Here is a 21,319-nt window from a genome sequence, read left to right on the forward strand (position 1 = left end):
CCTGTTAGCAGTAGTAATGTAGAATTCACAGTACTTGCTTCTTATCAAGCTGTTTTTCCAGCACCTGTAGCCAAAGACAATTCCAGATTTAGTCTTATAAAAGAGATGGCTGGGTTTTGGTGATGAAAATCACCAGATCTCTATTCTGTTCTTCCTTGACCATAATAGCTAGCATTTTTATAGTGCTTTAAAATTTGCAAAGCATACATATCTTAACCCAACTGATCCGAAAAACAACCCTGTGAAATAGGGTTGAGTCAATGGAGACAAGGAAGGTATAAGTGACTAGCCCGGGATTGAACAGCAAGTAACTTTCTGTGTTGTTGTTGGTTTTAATTTTTTTTTTGTTCTGAATTTAACAAACACCAACTAAAATGAGCATTTCCTTATACAAATTACAACAAAGAAAGAGGATTGTGTATAAAATTACAAATTTCTCAAGTAATACTTGTTTTCCTTTTAAGTATTTAAACAGATAAAGAATTTATTAAGTGCTTACTAAGTGACCCCCACTGTGCTAAGCAAAGAAACACGAATACAAGGAAAAAGAAAGACAGTCCCTGCCCTCAAGAAGTTTACATCCTAATGTAACCCATATAACTATATATAAAAGAGAGCTGAAAAGCAGGGAGGGGGAGGGGGCCAGAGGAAAGATATTTGTATAGGGGCAAGGTGGAAAGACAGTCTGGAGAGTCTGAGGCATGTTGGTGGTGGATACTTCTTCAAAGGAAGGAGGATAATTTATATACACGTGCATATATACATAATAATGCACATTTCCATATTGGCTAACATACATACATTTCCATATTGGTTCTGAAACACACATATTCTGCACCTTAATTCCATTATCTCTTCTAGCCTTTCTGTAATCATGGTTGCTAATCACATTGCTCAGAGTTCATAAGTCTTTCAAAGTTGTTTTTCTTTAAAATGTTGTTTTGTTTTTTTTAACTGGGTAAATTGTCTTCCTATTCTCTTCACTTTGTATCAGTTCACACAAGTCTTCTCAGGTTTCTCTGAAACTGTCCTTTGAGTCAAATTCCATAATTTGTTCCACCATTCCCCAATTTGGAGGCACCTTTCAGTTTCCAGTTCTTTGCTATTAACAATAAAGAGCTGGTGTATGTGTGTGTGTGTGTGTGTGTACTTTTCTCCATTGATCTCTTTGGGATATAGATCTAGCAGTACTCTCACTGGGTTAAAGGGCAGGTATAGCTTAGTGATTTTGGGGTCATAGTTCCAAAGCTCTGCCACCCCTAAATCGCTAGAATATGACTTTGACCCTACAGGAAAGATAGCCAAAGGTTAAGCTACAGCTGCCTTGAACTGGCAGCTCCCAAGCGCAGGGTCCAGAGCTATTGCTTTGTAGAGAGCCTAGCATCAACTCATAGGACTGACCTGAGTTAAGGGGAGGGGAGGGGAACAGAGGAGCTCTGACCAAGGAGAGCAGCTTTGAGACTAAAAGTTCCCTAAAAGTGAACAAGGATTTCTTTCAAGTCTTTAGTTGTTCAGCTGAAGCCATTTTTTAAATGTCTAAAACATTTGGAGTATTGGTGGGCATTGGTGCTACAGGCACCTGAGATCTCAATACAGACCCTACCTTGTGCTTTCTACCTTTGGTAAGAGAGATGACAGTGATGAATATCAGAACTGGAAAGGACCTTAGAAATCTAGTCCAAATCCATTAATTTTGCAGAGGAGGCCCAAGAGAAGAAGTAACTGGCTAGATGTCACACAGCTAGATGTGACCTTTTTTTTTTTAGTGTTATAATAAAAAATTAAAATTTGTAAATGCCCTCATGGCCCATTACAGTCATAAGCCACTAGAACTCATATGGACCTAGTCTCTGAAACCTCTCCTGAGAAATGGAGATCCTAGGTATCCCCAAGTGAGTCCCCAGGTGAGTAATTGGGAAACTCTTCATTCATGTTGTTGTTCAGTTGTTTTCAGTTTGTTCTGACTCTGTGATGCCATTTGGATTTTTCTTGGCAAAAATACTGGAATGGTTTGCCATTTCCTTCTCCAGCTCATTTTGTAGATAAAGAAACTGAAGCAAACAGGATTAAGATACTTGCCCAGGGTCACACAGCTAGTATCTGAGGCCAGATATGAACTCAGGAAGATGAGTCTTCCTGACTCCAGTCCTGGCACTCTAGCTGGGGATGTAAAACCTGGCTGCCCTCAATTGTGTTCATGTTGTTAGGAATTGGACAAATCTCTTATCTAGTCGTAGGGAGGTCAAGTGGTAAGTTTTGAGATTTTATTATATTGTTATTTCAATAGCTACAATCAATCAAGTCTAAAAGCATCAAAATTATTAGTCTATTAAAGGAAATATATTCTTTATAAATAATAGTAGATAATTCACACTTTTATAGCACTTTGCAGCATACAAAGCACTTTTTACTTATAAATTTGCTTAATTCAATTTTATTTTTAGGTCCATGTTCTATTCCTCCCACCTACCCCATCCCCAACTGAGTAAGCAAGAAAAACAAAACCCCTGTTACAAATATGTATATGTTTGCAAAGCACATTTGCTTTGTCAAACAAAACAAATTCCTATATTGGCAATATTCAACATATACGCACATACACACACATATATATGTATACGTATATACACATACACACACACACACATCTCAGTCTGCACTTTGAGTCTCTAGACTTTTTTTTTGAGGCAATCAGAGTTAAGTGATTCACAGGTTCACACAGCTGGTATCTGAGGGCAAATTTGAACTCAGATCCTACTGAGTTCGGTGCCTGTGCTCTAATCCACTATGCCACCCACCTCCCCCCACACACACCCCTGCCCCATCCATCAACTCTTTATCTGGAGGTGGCTAGTGCGTTTCATGGGGAGCCCTCTGAAATTGTGGTTCGTCATCGTGCTGATCAGAGTCCCTAAGTCTTACAAAGCGCTTTCTTCACAACACACTTATGGGTTATAACCAACAAGCCGAGGTCGTCATCGTCATCAAAATAATATCTAGCATTTATGTATTTCATTTCATCCTTGCAACAACCCTGGGAGGTAGGTGCTATTATTTTGTCTCCATTTTAAAGGTGAGTAAACTGAGGCAGACAGGTTAAGTGACTTCCAGGGTCACGCAGCTAATAAGCATCTGGACCTGTTTCGAACTCAGGACTTCCAGATTCTGGATCCAGCACTCTATCCATTGCATCATTTATCTACCTAGTGAGAGGCTTATTGTTCAAAAAAGCAAAATGACTTGTCCAAGGTGAAATGGTTCATAAGAAGAAGCAAAGGTAGCTGTCAAACCCAGGTCTCCTGATTCCAGCCTCTCAAGTCCTTCTCCTACCCCCTTTGACTTCATAAAGGTTCGGGTAACCCCATGGAAGTTTTAGCCATTCTACTGGTTTTATCCCCTAAAATCAAACACTGAGGTGTTTGGAGAATGAAGATTGAAGCTGCCCAAGCAAGCATCATCACAGACCAGAAAACAGTAAACAGATATCACCAAGAAATGGCATTTCTTCCCCATTTCGGGACAAATTTACTGAAAAGAGTCTATTTGTTAAAGATAGTCCTGACTGCCATTATGGCAACAGTCCCTAATGGCCCCCATACCTTGTTCAGTTCTCTGCCCGGCTGAGTAGAGCTTTATCATTGCTCATATCCTAGGAGCTTGCCCATAGTTCTGAGAACTCAGCAGCCACCACAGGAAAGAAGGTGCTGGGGGAAAAAGAGGAAGTGCATGAAGAAATATGGGGTTGTGGGGGCAGTGTTTGCTTTTGTAGTGTTTCTTTTTTTTCCAAAGACAGCCAATTCGTGATCTTATATGTTCCATTTGTTAGGGTCCATTCTGCAGGAGAGAAACTTCGAGGTGATCTATTCTTTGGGATCAGGAAGGTGGGAGGGAGAACAGAGGGAGAAGAAGAAAGAGGAACCAAGAAGTATAGAATTCTACATTGTCACAGCTGGAAGGAAATCTAGGGATCACTGAGTCCTACCCTCTCATTTTGCATATGAAGAAACTGAAGCTCAGAGGGGAACCAAGGTATCACAGAATCATAGATTTAGAGCTGGAAGGAAATGTAGCAGTAACCTAGTTAGTAGGACCTTGCCCAAAGTGAGTTGGTGGAAATAAGGGAAGAATAGAGAAACAGGAATGAGAGGAGAGTAGGGTGAAAGAGGCCTCTATTCCTTTTAAGCACTTATGAGGACATCCAAACTCACAGTCCCATTTTTCAGTGAAATTTCTTTTTTTTTTTTAGTTAGTTTATTTCTAGTTTTCAACATTCACTTTTTTTTTTTGGGTCTGGTGAGGCAATCAAGGTTTAGTGACTTTCCCAGGGTCACACAGCTAGTAAGTGTCAAGTGTTTGAGGTCAGATTTGAACTCAGGTCCTCCTGACTCCAGGGCCAGTGCTCTATCCATTGTGCCACCTAGCTGCCCTCTCAACATTCACTTTTATAAAATTTTGAGCTCTAAATTTTTCCTCCTCCCTCCCCAAGATGGCATGAAATCTGATATAGGTTATACATGTACAATCATATTAAACATATTTCCACGTTAGTCATGCTGTGAAGGAAGAATGAGCTGCATTCAGACTCCATTGATCTCGCTCTGGATGGGGATAGCATTTTCCATCATGGGTCTTTTGGAACTGTCTTAGATCATTGCATTATTAAAGAGCTAAGTCTATCAAAGTTGGCAGTGATAATTTTCAATGACCACTTGCAATGCCCTAGCAAGGACTACAGTCATTAGGCTGGCCCATGGAGCTAATCAAAGGCATTCTGTGTCACTCCATAATGGCTTATTCCTAGTGTATCTTGGACTCATGTAGATTTGTAACTAGGATTGAGTGACAAAGGCTTTGCACCAAAATTTGAAGGATCATGACAACACTCATACTGGATAAGAACTGAGCTTAGAATTTAGCTAGCAAGAATAAGTAGTTAAGATAGGAAGCTATAAGATGGATCACTTCATCTCCCCCTTTTGCTTCCTAGATGAGGACTCAAAGTGAGGTCCTCCCTGGTTCCACCCTCCCCTGCCCTCTCTCCCTGGCAATGGACTCCTAAACAATGAGTGGCCTCTTGCCACTCATTGGGGTAACTGTCTCTCAACCATGGGTCAGTGTCCCAAGATAGAAGAGTTCTCCTCTACAGGACCTTGTATCCCAAGCCTGAGGCACTTTGAAGTCTTTCTCCTACCCAACTTAGGCTCAACTGAATTGTCTCAAATTTGATTAGATGACACCTTTTTTTTAACAATAAATTTATTTTTTTATTTTTAGTTTGTAACACTCAATTCCGCAAGTTTTTGGGTTCCGAATTTTCTCTCCCTCTCTCTCTTCCCCCTTCTCTCTCCCCCCCAAGAAAGCATGTAATCCAATGTAGGTTCTTTATACTTTCACAATGAACTTATTTACATAATAGTCCAGTTGTAAGGAAGAATTATAACCAATGGAATGAATCATGAGAAAGAAGAAATGAAACCAAAAAAGAAGGAAAAAAAGAGAGCAAAAAGTTTGCCTCCATCTGAATTCAGACTCCATAATTTTTTCTCTGGATATGCATAGCTTTTTCCATCACGAGTCTTTTGGAGCTGGATGACACCTTTTAGGAATATTTTAGTGTTCACCCCATAGGTCCCAGAATTTCTGGTTATAGCTCGTGGGTCAGGTCTTTCCTAGGGCTTTCATATAAGACTGCCAATTGGAGAGAGATACGGCACTGGAAACATGGGGTGGGTGATCTCACAAACTCAGTAATGGAAAATAAGAGACAAAGTTTAGAGTTTCACATAAAGAATGCCCTTGTAGCCAGTGATAATTGTCTTTTCTCAAATATATTGACCATATTTTTGATGCTGCCTTGTCCTTGTGAATTATAATGGTTGTGGAGCACAAGAACTCTAAAATAGAATCATAGTGTCAGAACTGAAGGAGACCAGAGAAGCCTTCTAGTTCTACCCTCCTCATTTTATGGAAAAGGAAACTGAGTTCTAGAGAGAAGAGATTACTTGTCTAAGATCACACAGTCGTGGAGCCTGCTGGAAACCAGGCACCCTTATTCCTAGACCCATATGTGTTCTATTTACACTATGGTTACTTCTCTATATATTTATCCAAAAGAGTTAGGTAAGCCTAGGGTGTTACTACTGCAGGAGGAAGTAGGAAGCCAGAGACTTGTGTTCTTATTCATCTCCCCACCTCTGGCTTATCCTGGAACTTTGAGCCTCTATAACCAAAATAACTGGATCAGCATCTATAAAAGAAGAATCAATCTAGCAAGGTTTTACAAAAGGCTTGCTAAGTGCCCAGTCTTGCCAACTGAGAAGGACTTTCATTCATTCAACAAACATTTATTAAATGCCTATTGGCTTCAAAGCACTGTGCATCTCTCTTATTTATTTGTTTGTTTATTTATTTATTTATTTATTTATTTAATATTTTTAGTTTTCAGCATTGATTTTCACAAGAGTTTGAATTACAAATTTTCTCCCCATTTCTACCCTCCCCCCCACTCCAAGATGGCATAAATTCTGATTGCCCCATTCCCCAGTCAGCCCTCCCTTCTGTTACCCCACTCCCCCCATCCCCTTTTCCCTTACTTTCTTGTAGGGCAAGATAGATTTCTATGCCCCATTGCCTGTATATCTTATTTCCCAGTTGCATGCAAAACCTTTTTTTTTTGAACATCTGCTTTTAAAACTTTGAGTTCCAAATTCTCTCCCTTCTTCCCACCCCACCCACCCTCCCTAAGAAGGCAAGCAATTCAACATAGGCCACATGTGTATCATTATGCAAAACCCTTCCACAATACTCATGCTGTAAAAGACTAACTATATTTTGCTTCTTCCTATCCTATCCCCCTTTATTCAGTTTTCTCCCTTGACCCTGTCCCTTTTCAAAAGTATTTGCTTTTGATTACCTCCTCCCCATATCCGCCCTCCCTTCTATCATCCCCCCTTTTTTTATCCTCTTCCTCCTTCTTTCCTGTGGGGTAACATACCCAATTGAGTGTGTATGTTATTCCCTCCTCAGGTCAAATCTGATGACTCACTCATTCCCCCTCACCTGCCCCTTCTTCCCTTCCTACAGAACTGCTTTTTCTTGCCACTTTTATGTGAGATAATTTACCCCATTCTATCTCTCTCTTTGTCCCTCTCTCAATATATTTCTCTCTCATCCCTTAATTTTATTTTATTTTTTTTAGATATCATCCCTTCATATTCAACTCACCCTGTGCCCTCTGTCTATATATTCCCTTCGGCTACCCTAATACTGAGGTCTCATGAATTATACACATCATCTTTCCATGTAGGAATGTAAACAAAACAGTTCAACTTTAGTAAGTCCCTTATGATTTCTCTTTCTTGTTTACCTTTTCATGCTTCTCTTGATTCTTGCGTTTGAAAATCAAATTTTCTATTCAGCTCTGGTCTGTTCACTGAGAAACCTTGAAAGTCCTCTATTTTATTGAAAATCCATATTTTGCCTTGGAGCATGATACTCAGTTTTGCTGGGTAGGTGGTTCTTGGTTTTAATCCTAGCTCCATTGACCTCCGGAATATCGTATTCCAAGCCCTTCAATCCCTTAATGTAGAAGCTGCTAGATCTTGTATTATCCTGATTGTGTTTCCACAATACTTAAATTGTTTCTTTCTGGCTGCATGCAGTATTTTCTCCTTGACCTGGAAACTCTGGAACTTGGCAACAATATGCCTAGGAGTTTTCCTTTTGGGATATTTTTCAGGAGGCAATTGGTGGATTCTTACAATTTCTACTTTACCCTCTGGCTCTAGAATATCAGGGCAGTTTTCCTTGATAATTTCTTGAAAGATGACATCTAAGCTCTGTTTTTGATCATGGCTTTCAGGTAGTCCAATAATTTTTAAATTATCTCTCCTGGATCTATTTTCCAGGTCAGTGGTTTTTCCAATGAGATAGTTCACATTGTCTTCCATTTTTCATTCCTTTGGTTCTGTTTTATAATATCTTGGTTTCTCATAAAGTCACTAGCTTCCACTTGCTCCAATCTAATTTTTAAGGTAGTATTTTCTTCAGTGGTCTTTTGGACCTCCTTTTCCATTTGGGTAATTCTGCCTTTCAAGGCATTCATCTCCTCATTGACTTTTTGGAGCTCTTTTGCCATTTGAGTTAGTCTATTTTTTAAGGCGTTATTTTCTTCATTTTTTTTGGGTCTCTTTTAGCAAGTCATTGATTTATTTTTCATGGTTTTCTTACATCACTCATTTTTCTTCCCAATTTTTCCTCTACTTCTCTAACTTGCTTTTCCAAATCCTTTTTGAGGTCTTCCATGGCCTGAGACCAGTTCATGTTTTTCTTGGAGGCTTTTGATGTAGGCTCTTTGACTTTGTTGACTTCTTCTGGCTGTATGTTTTGGTCTTCTTTGTCACCAAAGAAAGATTCCAAAGTCTGAGACTGAATCTGAGTCCATTTTTGCTGCCTGGCCATGTTACCAACTGATTACTTGACCCTTGAGTTTTTCAGTGGGGTATGACTGCTTGTAGAGTATAGAGTATTTTGTCCCAAGCTTGAGGGGCTGCACTGTTGTTTTAAGAGCTATTTCTACACAGCAAGGTCTGCCACACCAGTACTCCTCTTCCCCCACAAACCACCAACCTGGACTTAGACTCAGATCTAAGAAGGCTCTGCACTCCGGCTTGGATCTGCCACTTAATTCCTCCCACCACGTGGGCCTGGGGCATGAAGCACTGCAGCTGTAGTTCCTCAGAGCTGCACCACCTCCACTGCCCCCGGGGTGGTGGCTGAACCACGAACTTCTTGCACTCTGCCCCTGAAGTTTTTCCCACTAACCTTCTCTGTTGTCTTTGGTGTTTGTGGGTTAAGAAGTCTGGTAACTGCCGCAGGTCACTGATTTAGGGTGCCAGGGCCTGTTCCACCCGGCTCCCAGTCTGGTTGGTCCTGGCGCGGCCCATGCTGGGCTCTACTTCACTCCGCTCCCAGCTCCGTGCAATGGACCTTACCCAGCAAACATCCAGGCTGTCCTGGGCTGGAGTCCCGCTTTTTCTCTGCTATTTTGTAGGTTCTGCAGTTCTAGAATTTGTTCAGAGCCATTTTTATAGGTGTTTTGAGGGTCCTGGGTGAGAGCCCTAGGCAGGTCCCTGCTTTCAGCCACCATCTTGGCACACTGTGCATCTCTTGATAGTTCTATGAGGATAAAGGCCATCCTTTGAGGCCTTTGTGGGACAGAGCAACCAAATAGACAATAGAACGCTTTCATTCCCTTCCTGACTATGTTTCTAGCTTTCCTCACCATACTTGGTGAATGCTATGCTTGGCTGTAGTCTTACCCTGGAACCTCCCTCAGTGCCTGGTGGGACCTCCTCACCCTGGAATATCCCTCTGCTATGTCACTCCCCTTCTCCCTTTTCCCTTTGATAAATTCTCCCAGGGCCACCATTTTGGCTCATCAATCTTCATTCCCCTTCTGGCTTTCCAGACTTCAACACCATGCCCCTGCAGTGGGTACCTTCACTCTCTACCTTCTCTGTCTTTTCAGTTCCCTTTTGTGTGTTGTCTTCTCCCACAAGAATGTAAACTCTTTAAGGCAGGGTTATCTTTTTTAAGCTTGAACTTTCATCCCCATGGCTTAACACCAGACCCAGCACATAGTAAGCACTTAAATGTTTTTTGTCTTGTTGCTTTGCCCAGGAGCAGGGCCCAGCAGAGCTGATCAGCCACCCTGACTGTCCTCTTTCACCTCTTCCATTTTATTGAGTTAAATGTTTAACAAGACACTCTACATAATGATTAAGGAAATCCTCCTGGCAGTAGAAACCAAAGCCCAAAGAACCAAAAATTAGTCTATAATTCCAAGGTGAGACCACAGCCAAATATACTGTTGGAATCTGGAAAGTCGTAAAATTTAAACCCTAAAACTCTTTGACAAACCTTCCCCAACCCTAATTCAGTACTTCAACATTATCCATTTATTCATTTAATAACTAGCCATCCAACATGTACTCTGTGCTAGACATTTCCAAACAGCTAGAAGAGAAACTACCTCAACAAGAATCCAGAGAATGGAACCTATTGCCAGATGTGAAGTAAGAGTCCAAGCTTGGACAGCCTTCCTCCAAGATCCTTGCTAAATCTCTTCCTTAATCATGAGTAGTCTTTTTCCAACATAGTGAAAGCGTCCCTTTTGGTGATACGACTAAAGGTTTCTACCTACCTGGAAAAGAAAATATAGTTCTCCATAAAGGAACAGAGTGTCCAGATTCAATTAGTTTCAACAAATATCTGTTAAACCCCATCCTAGGACCCGATAACAATAACCTTAATATATATCAGAAGCCACATTTCTGCAGTGCTTTGTAGTAGGCACGAAGTGCCAATGTATGCTTTTTTATTTTATTTGATCCTCACAACAGCCCTGTGGGGGAGATATTATTATTAGTTGTATTTTACAGCTGAAGAAATCGAGAAGGAGGAAAGTTAAGTGACTTCTCCAAGCTCATACAGTTGGTCAGACGGTAAACCCAAGATTTTGTAAGCTGTAGGGCACTTGGGAAATCTGAGCCACTTATTGTTATCAACACAGTGAGTCACCCTGGGAAGCCATTCATAGGTTTTGCATATAAGACTGATCACCTGCCTTCCAGTTTGTACAATGCCAGATATGAGGCAAGGGGAAGAAAATTATTCTCTGAGGACCAGGTAGCTAACAAGTAGGAAAGTGTCATGATCATGGCAAACATGAAAGGCAGGAATTAATCTTTCCACCTGGAATGTTAAGAAGCTCCATTTTTAAAACCTATGAGCCCGACTTCAATATTTTCAGTACATACCCAGTATGGAGTGGAACCAGCATAAGGGAAGACAAAGAGAGACTCACTTCCTGGCAGGAGAGGAGGAACAAGGGAGTAGGTTTGGACTCAAGGAAAAAATATTGAAAAACAAAGTGTAAATTTCCAGGACATTCACCAAATTATTCTGTTCTTTCTCACTAACCAAGCATATTTATCTAGACATTTCTAGGTATATAGACTGAAAGGAAGGAGATGGTCCTTTAGAGAGAATCACAAAATGTCAGTACTGGAAAAGGAACTTAAAAAATGAAACATCTCCATTTTATAGATGGGAAAATTGAAGACCAGGAATGATAAATAATCTGTCAAAGGTCACAGAGCTGGTAGTAAAACCTGGACTAGAAGCCAGTGCTCCTGGTCCAGGCCTATTTCCGTTACACTTCCTTTTTGCCTTTTTGCCTAGGCAAGTTGAGTGAATGGAAAAAGAAAGGGAGGTAGTAGTCTCTTGAAACGAAAGAAGGGACTTTACTCAGGCACAGACCTTTTTTCAGTGTGATTAGACTGATCATTCTCATATAGCGCAGGTGTCATCTCTGGGGCCTGAATTCTATTCACCTACAAACCTTTGGAGTCATAAGCTAAAGGAGTTAAAATCTACACAATCCAATCCAAGAACTCTATTAAGGGCCCGCTAAAAGCAAGGCTAAGAATACAAAGACAAAAGGAAAAACAGTACCTGCCCTCAAAAAGAAGGAATTCTAAGAGGCAGAGATGAGGGAATGTATCCAAGCATGGGGGGTACGGGGTACATCCCGAGCAAAGGTACACAGGAGGCAGGCAGAATGCCAGATTTGCGAAACAGTGTCACAGCATAACAGAAGTCTCACTCCATATAACCAATCTGTTGCAAAGTCCTATTATTTCTGGCAGCTAGATGGTGCAGTGGATTAGCACACTGTGTCTAAAGTCAGGAAGACTCATCTTCCTGAGCTTAAATCTGGCCTCAGACACTAGCTGCATGACCCGGGGCAAGTTGCTTAACCTATTTGCCTCACCTTCCTTATCCGTAAAATGAGCTGAAGAAGGAGATGCCAAACCACTCCAGTATCTCTGCCAAGAGAACCCCAAGTGGAGTCACGAAGACTTGGACATGACTGAAAATAAATTGTTTCTACTTTCCGAACATCTCTCTTAAATGTCCTTTTCTCTCCACTCAAACAGCCATCATCCTGGAGCAGCCAATCTATGGCTGCTATGCACTTGGTGATCTAAAGAAAGGGAGGAAAAAACAGTCTCTATTCTCAAATAGCTCACGGTCTCACCACCTCACACCCAGGTTATTGCAGAAATCTATCAGTTGGTCTCCCTGCCTCAAGTCTCTCCCCTTTTAATCCACCCTCTATTCAGCTACCAAAGGGATCTTCCTAAAGTGCGGGTCTGACTATGTCATCTCTCTACTCAATAAACTCCAATGGCTCCTTATTTCTGCCAGGATCAAATATAAAATCCTGTTTGGTTTTTATAGCCTTTTGTAAACATTAATTCAAATAACATTTATTAAGTGAGTACTATGTGCCAGACTCTGTACTCATTGCTGGGGGCACAAAAAGAGTCGAAAAACAGTCTCTGCCCTCAAAAAGCTTACAGTCTAATGGGGGAGGCAACATGTGAACAGATATATACAAAGCAAGCTATATTCAGGATAAATAGGAAATAATTACAAGAAGGAAAGCACTAGAATTAAGCCATCTTAATTGGAGAAAGCTTTCTCTAGAAGGTGAGATTTTATTTTATTTTTTTCCTTCTCTCTTTTTTTACTTTTATTTATCTTTTAAAATTTATTTTTAGTTTACAATACTCAGTTCCACAAGTTTTTAAGTTCCAAATTTTCTTTCCCTCCCCTTCCTTCCCCCTTCCCCCCAAGACAGCATGTAATCCGGCATAGGTTCTACATGTACAGAAGGTGAGATTTTAGTTGGGATTTAAAGGAAGCCATGGAGGTCAGTAGTCAGAGCAGAGGAGGGAGAGCATTCCAGACTTGGGGGACAGCAAGAGAGAATGTCTGGAGCCAACAGATGGAGTGCCATTTGGCTCTTAGTTTAGATTTTCTTGTGGCATATTATTTAACTCTTTTACTGTTAGCTATTTAAAGGACAACTAGGTGGCACAGTAGATAGAGCACTGGGGCTAGAGTTTGGAAGATTCATCATCTTCCTAAGTTCAGATCTGACCTCGGACACTGACTAGTTGTGTGTCTCTGGACAAGTCACTTAACCCTGTTTGCCTCAGTTTCCTCATCTGTAAAATGAACTGGAGAAGGAAATGACAAATCTCTGCCAAGAAAACCCCAAATGGGGGTCACAAAGAGTTGGACATGACTAAACTGTATTTACCTTTTCATGTGCTTTGCCTCTCCAATTAGATTGTAAGCTCCTTGATCACAGGAATCCTATGTTATACTCTTCTTGTGTTCTCCACAATGCCTAGTATAGGGTTAAACCCATAACAGGTGCACATTAAACGTCTGTTGAATAAATGAAAATCTTGCCTCTATTGGTGTGACTACTTAGCCAATACGCCTTCTGCTGGGCATCCTGAGAATTACCAGACGTTAAAGTTAAGTACCAAGGAGAGTGGCTAAAATTGCTTCTCTAAACTTGTCAGAGCCTCACATTGAAGGTTAGTGCTAGAAGGAATCTTAAAGAGTTTCTATTCTAAATATCTCATTTTTCAGATGAAAAATATGAGGACATCCAGAGAAAGAAAATGCCTCTTCCAACTTCAAATGGCAGAGCTGGAATTCCACTTTGGGATTTAAATAACTATTTCTGTCAATTTCAGATCCAATTTATTTAGGCTACAAATCATCCATCCATCCATCCATCCATCCATCCATCCATCCATTCACTGCCTACTCCTGCCTTTGCTTAAAAAAATTGAATTATTAGGAATGTAAGGACATGGTTAGCAGTTCACACATCATATGCTAGTAATAATTAAGGAGACTTCATCATGCCAAAGCTACACACATCCAAAAATCTCCATGAATGATTTTCTGGAAGTAGCTAGTTTTGTGACAAGATCTAAAGCATCTGTAAGATGGGGACAATATATACCTGTATTGCCCACATCTCATAGTTGTTGTGAAGCTCCGATGAGAGAATGTATGCAATATAAACATCAGCTATTAGTGCTGTTGTTAATATGTAAGGCACATAGGCTGGCATACAGGAGCTGAGAGGGTGTCAGGAGCATGTTGGAGTAATAGGCAAAGAAAGGGCAGAAAAAGAAACCGAAGGTGTTTATTGGGTTGTATTTGACAGGACTAAAGGAAAAAGGAGGAGTGATAAAAAGGAAAAAAAATGAGGGATGATATTAGCAAGAGAAAAGAGAGGAAGGATGCAGAGATAAAAATGCAAAGTGACCTCAGATGAGACTGTTTCCCCAGATATTACATCCTCCTGCCTTGCTTCTCTTAGGAAGACTCCCAAGCAGAGGTGTCAAACTCACAGCCCGCCCACCCTTGTGGCCCACAACACTCCCTAACGTGGTCTGAATCAGATTAAAATGTAATTGGGAAATATTTAACAAAATAAGTAAAAACAGATAATGTTAACATATGTTTTCTCTAAGTCCATATGTGGACCACAGAGATCCTTATCCATAGTTCAGTGGCCTTCATTTCTATTTAAGTCTGACATCACTTTTCTAAAGGACAAGATGGGAAAAGCCATCTATTTTAATATCCATTGTTCCTCTCCAAACTGTTTTCTTCCCAGTCAGGTAAAAACACCCCCAGAAAATCCCATGGTGCTATTCTAACTATGCAGATTTGGACTAGTGAAATGATTTCCTCAGAACTGGAGATCTGGCTATGAGAATGACTTCCTCCTTGGAGAGAAAAATCATCTTAATCATCTTTTTTAAAAATAGTATTTTTTTTCCAATTACATGTAAAGTTTTCAACATTCACTTTTATAAGATTTACAATTCCAAAGTTTTTAATCCTTTCCTCTCTCTCCTCCCCTCTCCCCAAGATGGCAAACAATCTGATATAGGTTATACATGTACAATCATATTAAATGTATTTCCACGTTAGTCATGTTGTGAAAGAAGAATCAGAACAAAAGGGAAAAACCACAAGAAAGAAAAAATAAAAACAAAAGTGAAAATAGTATGCTTTGATCTGCATTCAGACTCCATAGTTCTTTCTCTGGATGTGGATAGTATTTTCCACCAATTGTCTTAGATCATTGTATTGCTTCTGGAGAGCCAAGTCTATCAAAGTTGATCATGCACAATGTTGCTGTTACTACGTACAATGTTCTGGTTCTTCTCACTTCACTCAGCATCAGTTCATGTAAGTCTTTCCAGGTTTTTCTGAAATCACCATTTCTTATAGCACAAGAGTATTCCATTACATCCATATACCACAACTTGTTCAGCCATTCCCCAATTGATGGGCAAACCCTCAATTGCCAATTCTTGGCTGCCACAAAAAGAGCCGCTATAAATATTTTTGTACATGTGGGTCCTTTTCCCACTTGTGTGATCTCTTTGGGATACAGACCTAGAAGTGGTATTGCTGGGTCAAAGGGTAGGCACATTTTTATAGCTCTTTGGGCATAGTTCCAAATTGCTCTCCAGAATGGTTGGATCAGTTCACAACTCCACCTAATGACATCTTAATGCCTTAGATGGACCTTCATGGACTTGCAAAGGGAGCAGTACAAGAGACAGACCAAAGTCAAATAGTAGGAGCTTCTGAGAAAGCAAAAATGTGCTGTCTGGTCCCCAAGTCCTAAGTAGATATGTGAAGTAACACTTTCTTAGCTCAGGAATTTTCTAGGAAACCTCTAGACAGACAGTCCCTTTTCTCACAGTAGATTCTGTTTCTAGAGCAAGTAGCAAATGAGAGAAGAGCTAAACAGACTTATATCATTACATTTGGACCTGGATAAAACCTGGCTTGACCACGTAAACAACTAGGAAACTGCTTGTAAGGTCTGAAAGATGAGACCCAATAGATAACATCTTTTTTAAAAATTTGAAATTTTTATTCTAAGCTGTAACAATTATCTAATAAAATGGGCATTTTTATGTATATATAGTAGATTAGAAAAAGAGAATTGTACATGACATTGTGAATCTGTTATGTACAGCTTGCTTTTCTTTTAAAATATTTAACAAATTCAACATGTAACTTTCAAAACTGCCCTGTGCAATAGTAATTAAGGTGGGACTTTTTGCTGTTGACCTTTAATGATTCTGGCCTTTGTTTGAATGGGGCAGATAAAGTGGGATGTTTTTGTATTTCTCAGCACTGAGACAATTGGGAGCCATTGATTTGTATCTGATGTGATATTGGGGGTGGGGAACTTCTCCACGCCCAGCCTGGGTGAGGTTGAGGCCCTGAACAGGATATATAAGCGCAGAGGTTAGCGTTCTCTCTTGGAGCTCTGAGCCACAGCAGGAGTGACTCCGGGCCAGCTGTTATAATGAGCTCCCTGGCTGTACACCCAGATGTTGAATAACTATGAGTTGTATTTGGTCTGTAATTCAGAGTACTGGCTTTTTCCCCTGAACTAAGTAAATGATATTTGTATGCTGGATTAAAGTAAGATTGTTAACCCCTTAACGTTGCTTTCCTTAGTAAAGCAGATGAAAAGGACCTGGGCTTGCAGCATTCTGTGAGCTGGTTGTTGTTGGCTTTACACTCTCACAGCAGCTGCTAGCCATACTCCCTGCTTGTCTGATTTTTTCTGGACCTCTCTTGTATGCACTTTAAAAAATGCTTCACATATTGTTATTCACTTTATTTTTCTTGCTTTTTTTTGCAGGAAGGCTAACATGGAAATATGTTATCCATGACTTCACATGGGTATAATATTATTTGCCTTAGTGGGTGGAGGGGGGGCTGGAGAGAGGGAGAGAATTTGGAGCTCAAAAATTTTTAAATGTTAAAAAAAAAAACTATACTCAATAACTGAAATTTTTTTTAAATTCTTCAATGATCCCCTTTTCTTTTTTTCTTTTTCTTCTTTTTTTTAGCTACCTTATCCATATTCCCCCTCTTCTTTTTCACTCACCCTCACCTGCATTAAAAAAATCTTTATAACAAATATGCATAATCAATAAAAACAAATTCTAGAATCTTAGTTGGTCATTGCTTTGATCAGTTTAAGTCTTTCAAAGTTGTTTTATTTGCAATGTTGTTATTATATAAATTGTTCTTTTAGTTTTGCTCATTTCACTCTGCATCAATTCACACAAGTCTTCTCAAGTTTCTCTGAAACCTTGTCTTTCATAATTTCTTATGGGAACAATAATGTTCCATTATATTGACATACTTATAATCTGTCTATCTATTCTCCAATTGATGAATTTATTCTCCCTTAAATTTCAGTGCTTTGTTATGACCAAAGAGTTGCCATAAATATTTTTGCACATATGGGTCCTTTTCTTCTTTCTTTCACTTCCAACCCCTCTCCCTCCCCCACAAAAAAAGAGTATTTGTTTTCCTTTGCCCTTTTCCAACTCTGAGCTTTTTCTCAAATATGCACTCCCTTGACCTGGAATGGAGTTCTTCCACATCTCCGCCAATTGCAAACCCTCTCTTCCTTCAAGGCTCAGCTGCGTACCACCTCTTTTGTGAAGCCATTCTTTATCTCCCATTCTGCTCCCAAATTAGTAATGCCTCTTTCCTAGCTCTGACATCTTAACTGATCTCTCCTTTGCATAGATATCACATTCTCTCTTATATCATAGTCCTTTGTCTCTACAATGAATTGTAAATTCTTTAGGACCATTCTTTCATCTTTGAATTTCCAGACGAGCCTAGGGCCTTGTAAGTAGGAGGTCCTTAAACAAGCATGTTGAATTGAAGATGAATTGCCTGGTACGGTAGAAGACAGTTGGATCTGGAATGGGAGGACTGGAATTCACAGCCCAGTACCTGTGTGACCCTGGGCAAGCCACAACCTTTTTGGACCTCAGTTTCATCAGCCGCAAATCTTCCAACTCTGAATCTAAGAATTCATCCTGTGGCTTCATCAAGCTCCACCCTCTTCCTCATTGAAGGCTCTATACTTACTGTTTGCTGACTTGAATTTGTTGAATTATCACCCAGTTAATTATGTTGGTGAAATATTCTAGGTAACATGGAGGACTTCCAGCTTCTGACTGTTCCTTTCCCTGAGGCAATCACATTCCTAGTCTGGCTCCCAATACTGGGAGTGGTGGGATCTGCAAAAGAATAAGAACCATTTTGCAAATGCTGGAGAATCAGATCAATTCTGGGGGCTGCTTATGGGAGCTCAAGATATTAGACTTTTTAGTGGTTTTCCAAAGTTCAGCAGAGTCCCTTTCACAAACCCTGAATAAAACTGAGCAGCCAGTCCAATCATCCTTCTTTTACAGAGATGCAGAGAGATAACCAAGGTCCAGGGTCCATAGAGAGAGTCTATTTATATTCTGAAACTTGCTCCATCCAGGATTTACTTGGGTCAGTAGGGTTACATGGCCTGGGTGGGATTGCTGTGCATGTACCCCTCTTGACATCAAAGTGACAATCCTCCAATCCTATAGCCAAAGTGTTTTTCTTTTCCCGTTTTATTTCTTTTTTTTTTCTCCAGTTATCTGGCCTTCTTTCTTCCTGAAAAGAGCTATTAGACCCTGGGAGAGATTGAAAGAGTACACCAAAGAAGTGTGACAAGGGAAGGATCTGGAAGAAGTAAGAGGCATCAGAGGAATGAGAGCATTTTAATCTGCTTGAGGCATCCTGCTAAAGAGGAAAGACTCTGGAGGCTTGACTTCAGGGTCATTATTACTTATTAGTTGTGTGACCTTGGGTAAATCACTTCTCTGGCCCTATTTAGCTCTCCTGTCAAATGAAGACTTTGGGCCTTCTAGTCCAATTATATTTTATGATTCAGTTGTAGCTCTAAATCGTAATTGTCTTCCTATCCACTTAAATTATTATTTTCCCCCTGAACCCGGGGATATAGTGATGATATCATTTCCCCACCTGACTACTTGTTGTTGTGTTGATCCTTTGTTCTAGAAGAAGACCGTGACAGGCAGGTGACGCCATGACATGCGAGTGAATTGGGTTTAAGTGAAGGGTGGCGCAAAGTCACCAGCCTTACTTTTACCTCCCGATCCATTTGGGTCCAGTGGCAAGATATAGATCAGGATGACTGAAGTGCGAGGCCTTGGCCTAAGGTCTAATCTTAAGATCTTTCCAAGTCTCACTTTGGACTTCTCTAAAAGATAAGACACTGATCTTCCAGCAAGATTAAATCAACTCAGACAATCACAGCTTTCCCCCACCCCCACCCCTCCCTCCCTCCGATTAGAGGGTAGAGGGTGGAGGTGGACCTTGAAGATCTCTTACCAAACTCTCTATTTAAGGAGGAGGCCCAGGGCAAACACCTCATCATTTCCTACCTGGCTACAATACTTCATTATATCTCCGTGCTAGGTACCCTCCTTCCTTTTCTTCCCCTCCTTGATTTTTCAGCTTCTCCTCTTCCTCCTCTTTCTTTTTCTTTACATTTGTAAGTTCTTTTCTGTCATTTCCTTCAGGAATGCCTATTCTAAGCAAAGTGCCCTACGTTCACTCCTTTGCACATTCCACTGTAGCTTCCTGACTCCCGGTTCTTTGACTTCTTTCTCTGCCATATTCCCCAAGAACGTATCTGAGACCCATGAATGTGTGTGTATGTGTGTGTATATGTGTGTTTCCACATAGACCAAAAACGTGAAGTGGGAGGGGGAGCTACAGATTTCATATTTTTGATATTTTGAGTAATATTCCATTTCAGTCTTCTGATAACTTCAAACCCGGCTAATGTGAGTTTGAACTGCTTAGTGAAGGGAAACAGCCTAGACTGTTGCAGGCTAAACGCTCTCTGGTGAACCGTGGGAATATTTCAGCCTTTAGGAAGGATATACTGCAAAGTCAGGGAGAAACTGAAGCAGTCACTGGGCTGGTTGCTTAAGAAGAGCACCACCTAGTGGGCAACTATGGTGGTTCCCTCAATAAATAATCCATAAGGTCCCTCTGTCTTTCTGTAGACTTAAGAAAGGCAGCTCATAGATCGAAGTATTCTATTTTTTCACTTTCTTTCTCTTTTGGTGTGTTTTTTTTTCCCTTGAGGTCTGTATTTTCTCTTACATTACTAATTACATTACTAATATGGTAATATATTTTCCATGACTGAACATATATAACCTATATCAAATTGCTTACTGTCTCAGGGAGTGGGGAGATGAGGGAAGGAGGGAAGGAGAAAAATTGGAACTCAAAAAATTTCTAAAAGAATGTTAAAAATTGTCTTTGCATGTAACCTGGGAAAATAAAATAGTAATAATAATATAGAAAATTTTTAAAAAGAAAGAAAAGCATCACACAAACCACTTTGGAATGCTTACCCGGCAGAATATTCTGGTGCCCCAAATGTTACAAGCAGAGCCCATAGGTGTCACACCCATGGTTCCCATCCTTCCAAAGTAACCTACAACCTAGATTTATTCAATGGAATTAAATGTCAGGAGAAGTAATATAAATGATCCCAAAAGTTGGTAGGATGCTTCCATCCACTATTATAGGACCATAGAATTCAGAGCTGGGAAAGTACAAGAGAAGCCATCTGTTCCAGTCCTCTCATTTTGCAGGGGAAGTAATTGAATCCTCCAGAGGTGAAGTGACCTCGTCCAAAGTCATGGCAGAGCTAGTTAGCAGTAAAGCCAGCACTGGAACACAGACCCTGCGCCTCGAAGCACAGGACTTTTTCCGTTGGACTTCTCTTTTTGTTTGAGCAATTCCTGAATCACACACGTGTCAGCAGGAAGGAAGAAGGAAGAAAAGAAGCGAAAATTAAAAACTCTTTTAAAGGGGTAATGAAGGCGTTGGACCAACAGCTTACTACAGATATTTGGCTGGCACATTTGTGGTCCTCAACGGTGTGAATAGGCAGCAGGGTGGCACAATAACTACAGCACTGGATTTGGAGTCAGGAAGACCTGAGTTCTAATTGGATCTCTGACACATGTTAGCTGTGTGACCCTGGGCAAGTCACTTAACTGCCTCAGTTTCTTTAACTGTAAAACAGGGATAATAATAGCACCTATCTTCCAGGGCTACTGTAAGGATAAAGTGAGATAATATTTGGAAGGCACTTTGCAAACCTTAAAATGCTCTAGAAGTTCCCCTTCTTATGAATATTATTATCAGCAACTGGAATAATCACCAGTTGCCTTCAGGCAGAGGAAGGTCCCAGTAGATCTACGGCCAAAGTCAATGGTCAGGCACATCTGGCCCAAAGAGAGAGCCAGATGCAATACTATTCAGTATGACTTAACTCTGAATTGAATCTGACTGAGATTTAAATCTTCCTAGCATGAATTCTGGGATTATTCCAAAACAAAAAGCCTGGATCCTGAGTTAAAGAGGCGTCATGGTAAACCAGAGCAAAAACCTCTGATTAAGAAACTCTAGGTTCAGGTATGGGACTAGGCAACCACGGACTAGGCAC

Source organism: Trichosurus vulpecula, chromosome 9, assembly GCF_011100635.1.
Source record: "Trichosurus vulpecula isolate mTriVul1 chromosome 9, mTriVul1.pri, whole genome shotgun sequence".
Taxonomy (NCBI): Eukaryota; Metazoa; Chordata; class Mammalia; order Diprotodontia; family Phalangeridae; genus Trichosurus; species Trichosurus vulpecula.